The 13,649-nt window shown below is 45.2% G+C and overlaps 1 non-coding gene across 1 annotated transcript; it reads right to left on the bottom strand.

The window, feature by feature from the left end:
• Window positions 1-10,976: 10,976 nt before the first annotated feature.
• Trnat-agu (transfer RNA threonine (anticodon AGU)) lies at window positions 10,977-11,050 on the bottom strand. Its single transcript has one exon. It is a non-coding gene; the product is annotated as a tRNA-Thr (tRNA).
• Between the last annotated feature and the right edge of the window lie 2,599 nt (window positions 11,051-13,649).

Below are 13,649 nucleotides of genomic sequence, written 5' to 3'. Positions count from 1 at the left end.
ATCCTTAACTGAATGTCCATAAGACGAGACATTATTTATGTGTTATAATGTATGTTGATTTTATCTTTATCTGTCTGTATGTATTTAAACATGAAACAATTCGTACTTGAAAACCACATACACTAAATAATAACCTTTAATTTCGTTTGTAGCTTCTTTTTGCCCCGTTTCTAATTTCTGATTAATTTCACTTAAATCTGCACCTGATCATTAGCAATCACAGTTTTGAATTTACTGATTAATCCTGACTTTGCTGAACACTTTTCTTCATTAATATTCTTATTTCTAAAGTGTCAGCTGATGCAATGTCGTGGCTTAACCTATATATGTCTCCTGTACCTCATTTGAAATGTCGATATCATATGCAGTGTTCCTAGCAACTTCATTCAAATATACACTGTCAGTCTGGTCAGGCATGACAGATTCCTAATCCTCAGTACAGTCATTTATAACAAAATCTACATGTTCATTCACATTATCTCCAACTTTTAGCTGATATGAGCAGTCGTTTCTACCACAGTTAACTTGCGCTGTTTCCATACTTCTCAGAAAATACCGTTTTTTCCCCTTCGCATGCCATATTTGGATAATTTAAAAGAAAAATTACAAAATTTACACAGAGCTTTCGAAATACGGTATCTGCTGCAGCATAAACTATGACAACTCTAAGTTCACTTAGTCCCTACTACCAGCCATTACGTGCATTAAATAACGCCATGAAAAACATAACTCTCACTCCGTTATGCTGTTATGTGTGTGCTGCTGTTGTGAGGCTCTCACGGCAGTTATGTCCGTGATGCCGACCTGACATCCAGTATTGAACACCCTATATGGTCCGACAATGCATCTTGTTTGCTGCAGCCTGGTTACCCTTGCTGCATTCTGCAATGTGTGGTTCTGTTACACGAATAAATCTTCATGACGATATCACTGACATAATCCAAGAACCACACACATGAATATTAATCTTGGCACAGTTTAATTTAGTCTGTTATAAATTTTCATCATTAGCGTCGCACTCAAAACTCGCTGTGACATTATAAACTACTGCTTATTACAGAAATTCAAATAGTTCGAATATATAACTTGCTGGCACATTAAAACTGTGTGCCGGAGCGAGACTCGAACTTCTGTGAAGTTTGGAAGGTAGGAGGTGAAGTATTGGCCGAAGTAAATCTGTGACGGTGAGTCATGTGTCGTATTTGGGTAGCTCAGTGGTAAAGCACTTTCCTGTGAAAGGCAAACGTATAGAGACTTGGTCCGGCCAGGAAGTTTCATATCTTTTCACCTTGAATTTTAATTCCAGTCTTGAACCTTTCTTTAGTTTCCTTCTTCGACGTATAGATTGAACAGCAATGATGAAAGACTACATCCCGGTCTTCCATACTTTTTAATCCGTGCACTGCGTTCTTGGTCTTCCGCCCTTATTCATCAATCTTGGTTCTTGTGCGCATTTTGTATTACTCATCTTTTCCTATAGTTTACCACTATTTTTCTCAGGATTTCGAACATCTTGCACCCTTTTACATTGTCGAATGTTTTTTCCAGGACGACTAATCCTATGAACGTGTATTAATTATTCTTCAGTTTTGCTTCCATTATCAACCGCAACGTAAGAATTGCCCATCTGGTGCCTTTATCTGTCCTAAACCAAAGTGGTCGTTGTCTAAGAGATCCTTGATTTTCTTTTCTGTCTAGTGAAGAGCAATACTGTAGCTTTGTGTTTGCTGATTTTTGACGGCGAATCCTTGCAGCAAGCGTCGATCCTCTGCACGTCTCCTTGCATTTCGTTACAATTTTCTTGCGATATACAACAGTATCTTCGGCGGGAAGCCTCTGATGGAGTAACAACTTGACGACATTCTGTTTGCAAGTTTCGCTGTGTGTTCACACAACTTAAAGAGGAGACAGTGCTCTTTAGTTGTATGGTAAACAGAGATCAAACTGAACGTACCGTTTCGTGACGTCGCCGGGACATCCGTTTGTTAACGATCAGCGATCGCCAGGTAGTCTGTGCACTCAGGCCGGCTATTGGAGAAGTGCGGCTCGTGGGTGGGCTGTGGAGCTGCAACCGGTTTTACTGCCCGGCGCAGCTTGTCTCGCACTGGATCAGGATTGGTTTACATTTTGTTCTCTGCGAGCCACTGTGCGGTGCATCCCGTTCTGCGAGCCCGCTGCTTGTCCAGCTCTTTCACAGAGGATGCGAGATAATAATGCGCTGTAAGTTACCTACTCCCACCTTGATTTTCACTGTTCTAATAATTATTAGTGGCAAGAAGCTAACAATTTTCAGCTTCCACTGTATTTAGAGAATATAACTTCCCCAGCAGATATTCATGAGAGATATGTGAGCCGTCGCGGGGTTGCTGGCGTCGCCATTCTAATTCCTGGCGCCACTAAGCCTATCTGTTGTGTGATGTCTCTCTGGTTTGAGGCCACTAAGATCTTTGCTTGAGGTTTTTGAGGGGACGGGGCGTGTTGTGGCGTGGCGAGTTGGGGAGTGCTAACGGAGTGAAGAGGACGGTGTGAGAGGTCCGCTCGGCGAGTAAAGCCGTTGCCGTCCTGGTAGTCGATAGTTCCATATGTACATGACTGTTTTCCTCAAAAAAGATTCATATGTGGGCAAGCGATGGCGAGATGTGAGCCACTGCTCTCGGTGCCAGACGAGATGATGATGGCAATTCTTCTGTCAAGGTGCCCTTCAGACTTGTCTGGTGTCGCGTCCACATGTTCGTCAACGCGCTTTCAGCTCGTACGTGGACGTGGACTCGCCCAATGCCTCCACGACTACTAGGGAGGGTGAGGGTTTCATATCCGACTATAAAAAGCAGCCCTTTTCTCACAAAATATCCTACTGCCGCCACGATTCGGCGCGCCAGCATCAACAGTACTGAAACAACTTGGGCCAGGTGACGGGTGCAAGAAGCTAGATATGTGTTGACAAAGGTGACCGTTTGTAGCATGTCTAGTGCCAATAACCTGTGACTTCGAACACTCGCACGAAGCGTTTGCAGATGATGTCTGTAGCTGAGTGCGTCAAACGTCTGCAGTGAAGATAATTCCCAAGCTTTTCATCATGTCTATCGGTCTTAATGGTGCCACACTTGCCGTTGGGAGTCCTCTCCCGATGTTCATTGCTCCCCACTTTGCCATGTTCATGTGACTTCCCGTAGCCATACCATACAAATTAATCTAATATAAAGCCGCTCTTTCCCCGTCGCCCCACAGCGCTAAGAACACCTGGTCATCCGCGTATGTTCTGCATATAAACTTGTGGTGCCGTATCGTCATTCCTTGGAGTCGGTTCCGGAGTCCGCAGAGCAGCGGCTCGGGAGCGATGGCATGAATTATCGTCGACAGCTGGCACCCCTTGCCTGACCGGTCGCGAGATGGTGATAGGCCCGACCATGCGTCCATTTATGATCACTCTAGAGCAGTCGCATCACGACGGTTACAAAACTCTGTGAAAACTTCATTTGCGACATCACCCTGTCAAAGGAGCGATCGAAACCTATCGACACCAGTGCACCCTGGAGACATGTTGTTGCTAGTGCGGTAGTCGCTGAGTGCCGTTGGTACATTGCTATCCACTCCTATCTGAGATTGTTCGAGTGATATCATTTGACGCCGTATGCGTTTGAAACGTGCTGCAGGTATCCTGGTGTAGATTTTGTAGTAGCAATTAAGAAGGGTGCGTTGCCTGTGGACCTGAATCCCTGTGCCGCGGGATGGTTTGTGGACAGGGATGATCATTCCTTCCATAAAGGCGGGTGGAAGAGGCACACTGTGGGGACGTCAATTCGCGGTACATGGCAGTCCATCGCGGACTCATGAAATCTTTAAATGTCCGATAAAACCCTAACGGAACCCGTCTCGCCCCTGCGACTTGCTCAATACTCCCTTATCGAGCGCTGTCATTACGTCATCCTCTATTTGCCCCGTTATCTCTCGCTAGGCCGTCGCGTCGAAGCACGCGGATAGCATTCGTGAGACATCATGGAAGGCTGCCTCTTTGTGTTCCGCTTCGTCATAGAGGTGATCGTACTGCTCCATAAAGACGTTGGCAATTTCTTTCTGCGATGCCATACGGCGCCGGCCGAAGTGGCCGTGCGGTTAAAGGCGCTGCAGTCTGGAACCGCAAGACCGCTACGGTCGCAGGTTCGAATCCTGTCTCGGGCATGGATGTTTGTGATGTCCTTAGGTTAGTTAGGTTTAAGTAGTTCTAAGTTCTAGGGGACTAATGACCTCAGCAGTTGAGTCCCGTAGTGCTCAGAGCCATTTGAACCATTTGATGCCATACGGCGACGATCTGGCAGTACGACCGCCTGTATTACGGCTCTGCGGCTACGTTGCTTTTCTCTGATAACGTGATATATCAACAGAAATTCTCCATGGACTCGTTCAAAGACCCTTGTGCGGACTGCGAACCCCTCCACGCGTCGCGTTATGGAGATTATTTGGGCCTGCGCTCGTTTTACGACAGCACTCCGATCTTGTGAAGGCGTTTGTACAGGAAGTTCGCGTAACATTGTGAAATAAAATTCCATCGTGTGGCCCTTCCACATCATCTACCCCTTTCCGTATGCAGTCAAGGCTCGGCGCAACGCCGGCGTAACGCATTCCGACCACCACTGCAACGTCGTCGGATATGTCGCGAGGCGTCGTTCATATATGTGCTAAGTATTCTAATTAAGCGGGTGCATTCAGATTCCGTAAGGTGGGTTGTATTCAATTTCCAAGCACCGTGACTTCCCCACTCCCGCTGACGACGTAGGGGGGCCGTGCATATGTGTGCTATGTGATCTGAAAAAGCGACGGGCCATTACTCCGCATCGAGGATCGCGGATTCGAGAGGACGTGTTACGTAAATTCGATCAAGACGACTTGCAGAGTGGCTTGTAACATATGTATAGCCGCGTCTGTCACCATGCATCGTCTCCCAGGTATCGATTAGATTCATGTCCTGTAGCAGTTGCTGGAGCTCCCGGCATGAATCATAGCGTGGATGCTAATCCTTTGGTTCGAGCACGCACCTGAAGTCACCTCCAAATATGATATGTGCGCAGCGGTCTAAGAATAATGGCGCAATCTCCTCTGCTTAAAATCTGGATCGGTCGCGCCTTCTGTCGGACTCCGACGGTGCGTGGATGTTAACGACCCGTACTCCAAGCGCTGTGACTGCCGGCCCCGCGCTGACGGCAGGTTCACCATATCCTCGGCTACTATACCTTCACGTAGAAGTATTGCTGTTCCGCTGCCGCAGTCTATAATGAGTGTAATGTATGAATCGCACTCATAGAGATCAGGAAAGCTTTCGACAAATACTTCCTGCAGTAGAACGATGTCGACATCGGACACATGCAGGATGTCTTGTAACAGTTGCAATCTGACCGGCGTTCTAGCTGTATTAATGTTAATGGAGGCTGTTCGATATGCCTGCCCCTGTTCCTCAGTGCGTAAATCTCACATGAATGCTTGTGTTGACTTGTGTGGTGCTGCCCCGGCGACCTGGTGTCTGTGCAACCGTCTGCGTCTTCCGCGTGGCTAACATACGGTGGACGCCGCACCTGCCATTGTGGCTGCGTCGTCGATGTGTTCATCACTATCGGATTCATCGGCCCGGTTCCCTTGCTGAAGGTCCATCTCTTATCGTGTCTCTCCCGCCGGGCTGATCGAAGGCAAGTGTTGCTGCGGTGGACGGATGGACTCCTACCGGTGAATCTGTCTGATTGCTCAGTGTTCTGTTTCGTGTGATTCGCGTCGTACTGCTGCGAGGGAGGAAAAACCTCCTGCTGCGCATTCAGATTCACTGTGTCGTCATTGTCTGCCGTGGGGTACATTAAGCAGGTGTCCGACATCGCTAGCCGTCGTTTATTGTGGCGCTTCGACGATCGTTGTTTGCGCGTGTGCGTCTTCGTTGCGTCGAGTGTGGAAGTGACCCCGGGGCTCAGGGATTAAAGCAGCTGTCGGCCCTACAATGGCATCAATCTCCATCCCTCCTACCGATCCTTTCCCGTCGGTCAACGGCGTCGCTGGCACCGCAGTGACCGAAGTGTACGTCGTTTCTTCACAGGTGGCGGTGTCTGTTGAATGCGGTTGCCATGAACTGTCAAGATGGTGGAGCTGGTCATTCTTGGGGATGGGATCTGTTCTAAGAGCGAAAACATACACTATGTGATCAAAAGTATCCCGACACATGGCTGAAAATGACTTACAAGTTAGTGGCGCCCTCCATCGGTAATGCTGGGATGCAATATGCCCGCTCTCGCAGGCATACGTTCAGTGAGGTGCTGGAAGGTTTCTACGGGAATGGCAGCCCATTATTCACGGAGTACTGCACTGAGGAGAGTTATCAATGTCGGTAGGTGTGGCCTGGCACGAAGTCGGCGTTCAAAAACATCCGGAAGGCGTTCTATAAGATTCAGGTTAGGACTCTGTGCAGGCCAGTCCACTAAAAGGATGTTATTGTCGTGTAACCACTCCGTCACAGGCCGTGCATTATGAAAAGGTGCTCGATCGTGTTGAAGGATGCAATCGCCATCCCCGAATTGCTCTTCAACAGTGGGAAGCAAGAAGGTGCTTAAAACATCAAAGTAGGCGTGTGCTGTGATAGTGCACGCAAAACCACAAGGGGTACAAGCCCCCTCCTTGAAAATCACGACCACGCCATAACACCACCGCCTCCGAATTTTACTGTTGGCACTACACACGCTGGCAGATGACGTTTACCGGACATTCGCCATACCCACACTCTATCATCGGATCGCCACATTGTGTGCCGTGACTCGTCTCTCCACACAACGTTTTTCCACTGTTCAATTGTCCAATGTTTACGCTCCTTACACCAAGCGAGGCATCGTTTTGCATTTACCGGCGTGATGTTTACCTTATGAGCAGCCGCTCGGCCATGAAATTCAACTTTTATCACCTCCCGCCTAACTGTCATAGTACTTGCAGTGGATCGTGATGCAGTTTGGAATTCCTGTGTGATGGTCTGGGTAGATGTCTGCCTACTATACATTACGATCCTCTTCAACTGTCGGCGGTCTCTGTCATTCAACAGACGAGGTCGGCCTGTACGCTTTTGTGCTGTACGTGTCCCTTCACGTTTCCACTTCACTATCACATCGGAAACAGTGGACCTAGGGAAATCTCGCGGACAGACGTATGACAAGTGACACCGAATCACATGACCACGTTCGAAGTCCGTGAGTTCCGCGCAGCGCCACTTTCTGCTCTCTCACGATGTCTAATGACTACTGAGGTCGCTGATATGGAGTGCCTGGCAGTAGGTGGCAGCACGATGCACCTACTATGAAAAACATATATTTTTGGGGGTGTCCGGATATTTTTGATCACATAGTGTACGTTAGTATCAGTGGCGTCAGTGTTAACGTAGACACGGGTTCACCAGTTGGAACTAGCTCAATCCTCCGCTGCATGCATATTGCACGGACGTGGCCTTCTTTCCCACACCCAGAGCATGTTTTGTGTTGTCCATCGTAGATGACTATTGCTTGCATCCACCGATGAACAAATATGAGGGTATATGTAGCGTCAGTTTTATTCTGATCTGTCGCACTCCACTGAGGACTGGGTAGGTCGTGAAGTTTCGACCATTTTTCCTCCACGTCGTTAAGCACTCTTCCATATGGGCGTAGGGCATCAATCACCAAGTAGACGGAACCTCGAAGGGAAGTTCGTAGATGCGTACGCTTCGCAATCCCTGTCCTGTCCGACATGTCCGCCGGGATGAAGGAATATGAGACAATGTTTAGTACCTCGAATGATTTTGTGACTCACTGCACCATTAATGAGTTTGACATAGACGACACTGCTCAATATCTACATCTACATCTATACTCCGCGAGCCACCTTACGGTGTGTGGCGGAGGGTACTTATTGTACCACTATCTGATCCCCCCTTCCCTGTTCCATTCACGAATTGTGCGTGGGAAGAACGACTGCTTGTAAGTCTCCGTATTTGCTCTAATTTCTCGGATCTTTTCGTTGCGATCATTACGCGAGATATATGTGGGCGCTAGTAATATGTTGCCCATCTCTTCCCAGAATGTGCTCTCTCGTAATTTCGATAATAAACCTCTCCGTATTGCGTAACGCCTTTCTTGAAGTGTCCGCCACTGGAGCTTCTTCAGCATCTCCGTAACGCTCTCGCGCTGACTAAATGTCCCCATGACGAATCGCGCTGCTTTTCGCTGGATCATGTCTATCTCTTCTATTAATCCAACCTGGTAAGGGTCCCATACTGATGAGCAATACTCAAGAATCGGACGAACAAGCGTTTTGTAAGCTACTTCTTTCGTCGATGAGTCACATTTTCTTAGAATTCTTCCTATGAATCTCAACCTGGCGCCTGCTTTTCCCACTATTTGTTTTATGTGATCATTCCACTTCAGATCGCTCCGGATAGTAACTCCTAAGTATTTTACGGTCATTACCGCTTCCAATGATTTACCACCTATGGCATAATCGTACTGGAATGGATTTCTGCCCCTATGTATGCGCATTATATTACATTTATCTACGTTTAGGGAAAGCTGCCAGCTGTCGCACCATTCATTAATCCTCTGCAGGTCTTCCTGGAGTACGTACGAGTCTTCTGATGTTGCTATTTTCTTGTAGACAACCGTGTCATCTGCAAATAGCCTCGCGGAGCTACCGATGTTGTCAACTAAGTCATTTATGTATATTGTAAACAATAAAGGTCCTATCACGCTTCCTTGCGGTACTCCCGAAATTACCTCTACATCTGCAGATTTTGAACCGTTAAGAATGACATGTTGTGTTCTTTCTTCTAGGAAATCCTGAATCCAATCACAAACCTGGTCCGATATTCCGTAAGCTCGTATTTTTTTTTCACTAAAATATGGAAAGGTGTATTCCAATAAGTTCGGTGTTAACTATTGTGCTTGATCTCGTAGGAACCATTCAGTTTCTTAGACTTTCTGTTGCGCATATTCGTTTGGAAAACAAATCTTGAGCCGACTTTCTGTATTCATGCGTCATTCTATCTCGGTTACCTCAAAACCTACGAGTACGAAGGACAGGTAAACAATCTTGCGCGCACAAACTTCCGCGTCAGGGACGTAAACAGACGTCCGAGCCGTGGCACCGCCGAAAGTAGACTGCCACTTTGGCTATCCGCTGACGGCCAGGCCGAAACTTGCCTATGTCGTCAACCATGAATCTACATTCTGTACTCGTACATCCATTACGTACATTCCAGTATGGGTGAGGCATTTTAGTAGAAGTCGCTTGCCCGGTATCGGCGGATCAAAATGATACTGCAGCGCCTGTGTTGTTCTGAACTACGATCCAATGTTCCTTTGGACACGCATGGAACTCTGCATCGCAATTCAGAACAACACAGGAACTGCAGTATCGTACGCAGTACAGTGTCGGACTTCTTTCGGGTATCTAGAAAGACGGAATCGAAGTGCTCTCCTGCCATCCACAGTTTTAAAGGCCGCGGGTGTGGAAGAATAGCGAGGTGTTTCACATGAGAATTGTTGCATAATTCGCTGCTGATTCTTCGTAAGAAACTTACTTTCCTCAAGTAGTGGATTATGTTCGAGCTTAAAATCTATTACATGACACTATTCGAGGAAATAGAAATCCTTAGTTGTCGATTTATTTGAGATAAAAGGTTAGCAAGCGGTCACAGCCCTTCGTGAGCTCAACGTCCACAGCAGCACAGCTGCGCCTTACCTTCTAATCACCACCAATTAGACCATTAGAACTGTTTGAGAGAAAACGAAACCCCGAAACAACCAAAAGGAGGAAAATGAGGTCGTCGAAGGAATACACCGTGGCGCATCCAGTTTAAAGTCTTCTTTCGTCATATATTCTGGATTTTAATTCCATCAATAGAGCTCCGTCTCCTATTTTGGAATGAGTTCGTGTTTTTTACATTCGTCTGCAGTACCACTACATACCCGCGTTTGTCTTGAACGTGACTGTCTTTTCTTTTAAAAAAATCCCAGCGCAGACGCCGTCCGTGAGAAAATCCGTCAATTTTGCCAGTACCTGAATGGTGATTTAAAATTGTGTCCAGCAGAGAAATAAGAAAAGAAGCGATAGAAAGTAAACTACAGAGAGACGCGGAAGCCGACCGAAGTGGCCGAGCGGTTCTAGGCGCTACAGTCTGGAACCACGCAGCCGCTTCGGTCACAGGTTTGAATCCTGCCTCGGGCATGGATGTGTGTGATGTCCTTAGGTTACTTAGGTTTAAGACGTTCTAAGTTCTAGGGGACTGATGACCTCAGAAGTTAAGTCCCATAGTGCTCAGAGCCATTTGAACCATTTTGAGACGCGTAAACAGACAACATTTATTTTATTAATCCTCAAGTCAATTCAATGCCTAAAATAATAAGTCGTGGGAATTTCAGAAGGAGAGTGGAAGTTCTAACAACAATAACAAAAAAAATTAAAGTTGGACGCCAAATATCGTCCCTCAAAATATCAATAGAAAAGCGCCTACCCCATGTACAGCACATAACATCGAGACAGATGCATATGCAGATTACGCTGCTCTCATTGATCAATTACACGATTCTACTTCTACGGTAGAATATTTGTGCAGGTATACCGATTTACCCACGGTCGCCACGCCTAGCGCAGACGCTGATTGAAATTGTACTGCGGCGCTGCCATTCTGCTGGAGAATGCTGAAGGCACGCCCAGACCGTAAACAATGTTTGCAGCTACGCCTGTCATAATCCCTGACATTTTGCCTATAACAAAAGATTCAACAGCTATAAGAAACAAGTACACTCAATTTCATGTCAAAATATATGTCTGGATGCAGCAAAAGAGCTTTTGTCTTAAATGTAATGGACTTTTGACATGCACTATTACCTCTAAATTTTGTCCGGAACCAAAAATATATATCTCCTATACACGAACTTGAAGTGTAGAGTGTATCAATCATATAAAAAATATTCGGATTAATCCGAAGGCACCGGAGGGATTCGAACCCTCGATCTCCTGTTTACTAGACAGGCGCTTTAACCAACTAAGCCACGGCGCCGTGCGGGTGATTTGTGCCGTACTAACTTTCATGTTACGGAGCACAAACGTTTATAATTTTCACGTGAAAATTTGTCGGTTATAGTACAAAATTTGTTATTTTCCTTTGCGTTATTTTCTTAATGGAACATCTTCTTTCAGGAACTCCCTTCTTTGCGTCCCGAATCAATATTGAACTGCATTTTTTCGGCCACTAGTAGAGAAGCGACGTACCGGTACGTTGATTCTGCAGTGACTTGACTGATGTTTATTTGCTGTTTATGTTTTGAGTGTTATCCTGTCCTTGCTTCACAATAGCGTGCATCAATGGCATGATACATTACTGAAAAGTTTCATGCAGTACTGTTGGAACATGTTCGTACGCTTTTCACTATACTGTATCATTGTATCACGAAGTCTAGTCTCCATTAGACTGTCGTGGAACCTGTAATCCTTTCTCGAAAACAGACATCATCAAAGCGATGTGAAAATACTGTGAACAATGGATGTCTTTCGGAAGATGTGTTGCATGTAAACGTAGTGTGTGTGATACAGTGAACTCATTATTTCTGTGTCTGTTAACAATAGTATTAGCACGTTCGCCCTGTCCCCCGGTGTGTAACATCGAATGTGCGCCCAGATCATTTCTACGGTTATAAAGAGAGCATGAGTTTTGTGCCCATAGGAAAGAGTTATCTTTTGAGTGAGCACTTAGATGTGGAGGATTTTTGTCATCAATATATATTCCCTCCCAGGTTACGTGAATTAGGAACGTCGAAATGTTTTTCCGTAAGCTCTCTACAGATTTTGAATATCATTACAATGCTAGCACAGCTATGTAGATAGCATTCAAAAGTTCCATGCATTTCATTTACACCTTTCTCAGGCATTTAATCATTTACATCCGATATCCGGAATGAATCTGCTTATAGCTTTAAAGAGGAAAATAAAGGCCATTTCGCTTGTGTTGCGATACTCATCACATCTCAGAAGTCTCTATTTTTTCGATACTGAAAACAACTTTTTAGGTTTTATTCTGGACTTGATAGTATTGTTGAGTCTCTGTTCTAGTAAATTATGTTGCGATATTATGAGATGGGTTTATAAATAACAAGCTAGAGCCATTGAAAGTGACCCGAAAAACATCATATTTTGAGTTATGACATGCAGTAAATTAACGATTTATAGCCTATCATATAACTGTCCATAATTTTGCATTATTTTCCTGTATTCATTTTTCTCTTTCTTACAGACAGGCATGTAATAGTTACCATGTTAACGTATTTATTTGACGCATTTATGTACAAATATCTGCTACATTATAAAATAAATATCACGTGAAATTCCCAGTGCCAAATAATATTAAAAACGGATTTTATTCTCTTGTACAGACACTATGTCACAGAAATAATGTTGGAAAGAACAGTTATTAACATTTTGCAACTCAATAAGAGTTGTCCCTCGCCGCTGCAATTGGTTGTGTAAGTCAGCTCCAAAGTCGCAGGAACATCGCCAAATCAGCGAAGTACTCTTACAAACCTACAGGTTCACACTTCTGTCTCGCAAATACTGTATACGGCTATTGTACCAGAAATATTAGTCCTATGACAATACATCACATTCATTATACGGCGTGCTGATGTCTTCTCACAGAGAAAGTAACTCTTTAGTACGATAGTTATAATCAAATCATTGTGAAATTTACCTATGAATCGTACCTATTCTTCCTTGTACGAATTTCTCTCTGTATGAGTAGTGTAACAGGAATTCAGCATCGCAGTTCCAAATAAGCAAGTATAAAGAACTCGGCAGATGAGGTAATAACGTAAGTTTCCGTATTCGTGAGGATTGTAAAGTCTACCAGATCAGCGCTATATTAAAATCACGTGACTATGTCTCCTCACACGTGTCTCTCTGATTATGTAGTAGGTATAGAAGAAGAAAACGAGGAATTTCAGTAAATCTATCTAGATGCCCCAGATCTTAAGCTTGTGTGTTGAACACAGGAGGCGGAGCTAGGGATCAGCTGATTAACAGGGTAGTCTGCTCATGCTACTTGAGAATCACAATCGAAACAGCCTCACTGTTTGTTACTGATACACGGAGGCGACGTAATATTACGTTATAGTTGTCATGATTAACCATTAACAATCTATTTTTGCTTAGCGGCCTCCTTCACGCTTCTCCATGCATTACGATTTTCAATTAGACGTTTACTAAAGTCATATACCGTACCAAACTTCAGACAATTCGTCACATAGATTTTTCCATTTCCTCGCAATCCAGCAAAGTACTTACTTGGTCCATTTACCAGCGATTCTGTTGGCTAAATGTCCAGTCTCCCCTTCATTTTCATTATAGTAATAATTACGAGTTCCACAATAGCTTTTTCTCTGACCATTTTGTTATTTCCATTCCCCCTCTCTTTGTCTGTCCAGTCCCGGATTTAGGGGGGGGGGGGGGGGGAACCGGGGTATTTGCCCCGGGCGGCAATTTCAGGGACTGTAGCTAGTCTAACAGTTCACCCGACCCTGACCTCACACCACAGTGTTTTCGCAGTCAGTGAGTCTCGTAACATGCTGGAAGTGCAAGAATTTGCTGCTGTCGCAGTTAAGGCTGTA

This window comes from Schistocerca nitens, chromosome 1 (assembly GCF_023898315.1).
Source record: "Schistocerca nitens isolate TAMUIC-IGC-003100 chromosome 1, iqSchNite1.1, whole genome shotgun sequence".
NCBI lineage: Eukaryota > Metazoa > Arthropoda > Insecta > Orthoptera > Acrididae > Schistocerca > Schistocerca nitens.
This window is presented reverse-complemented; position numbering and strand designations above follow the sequence as displayed.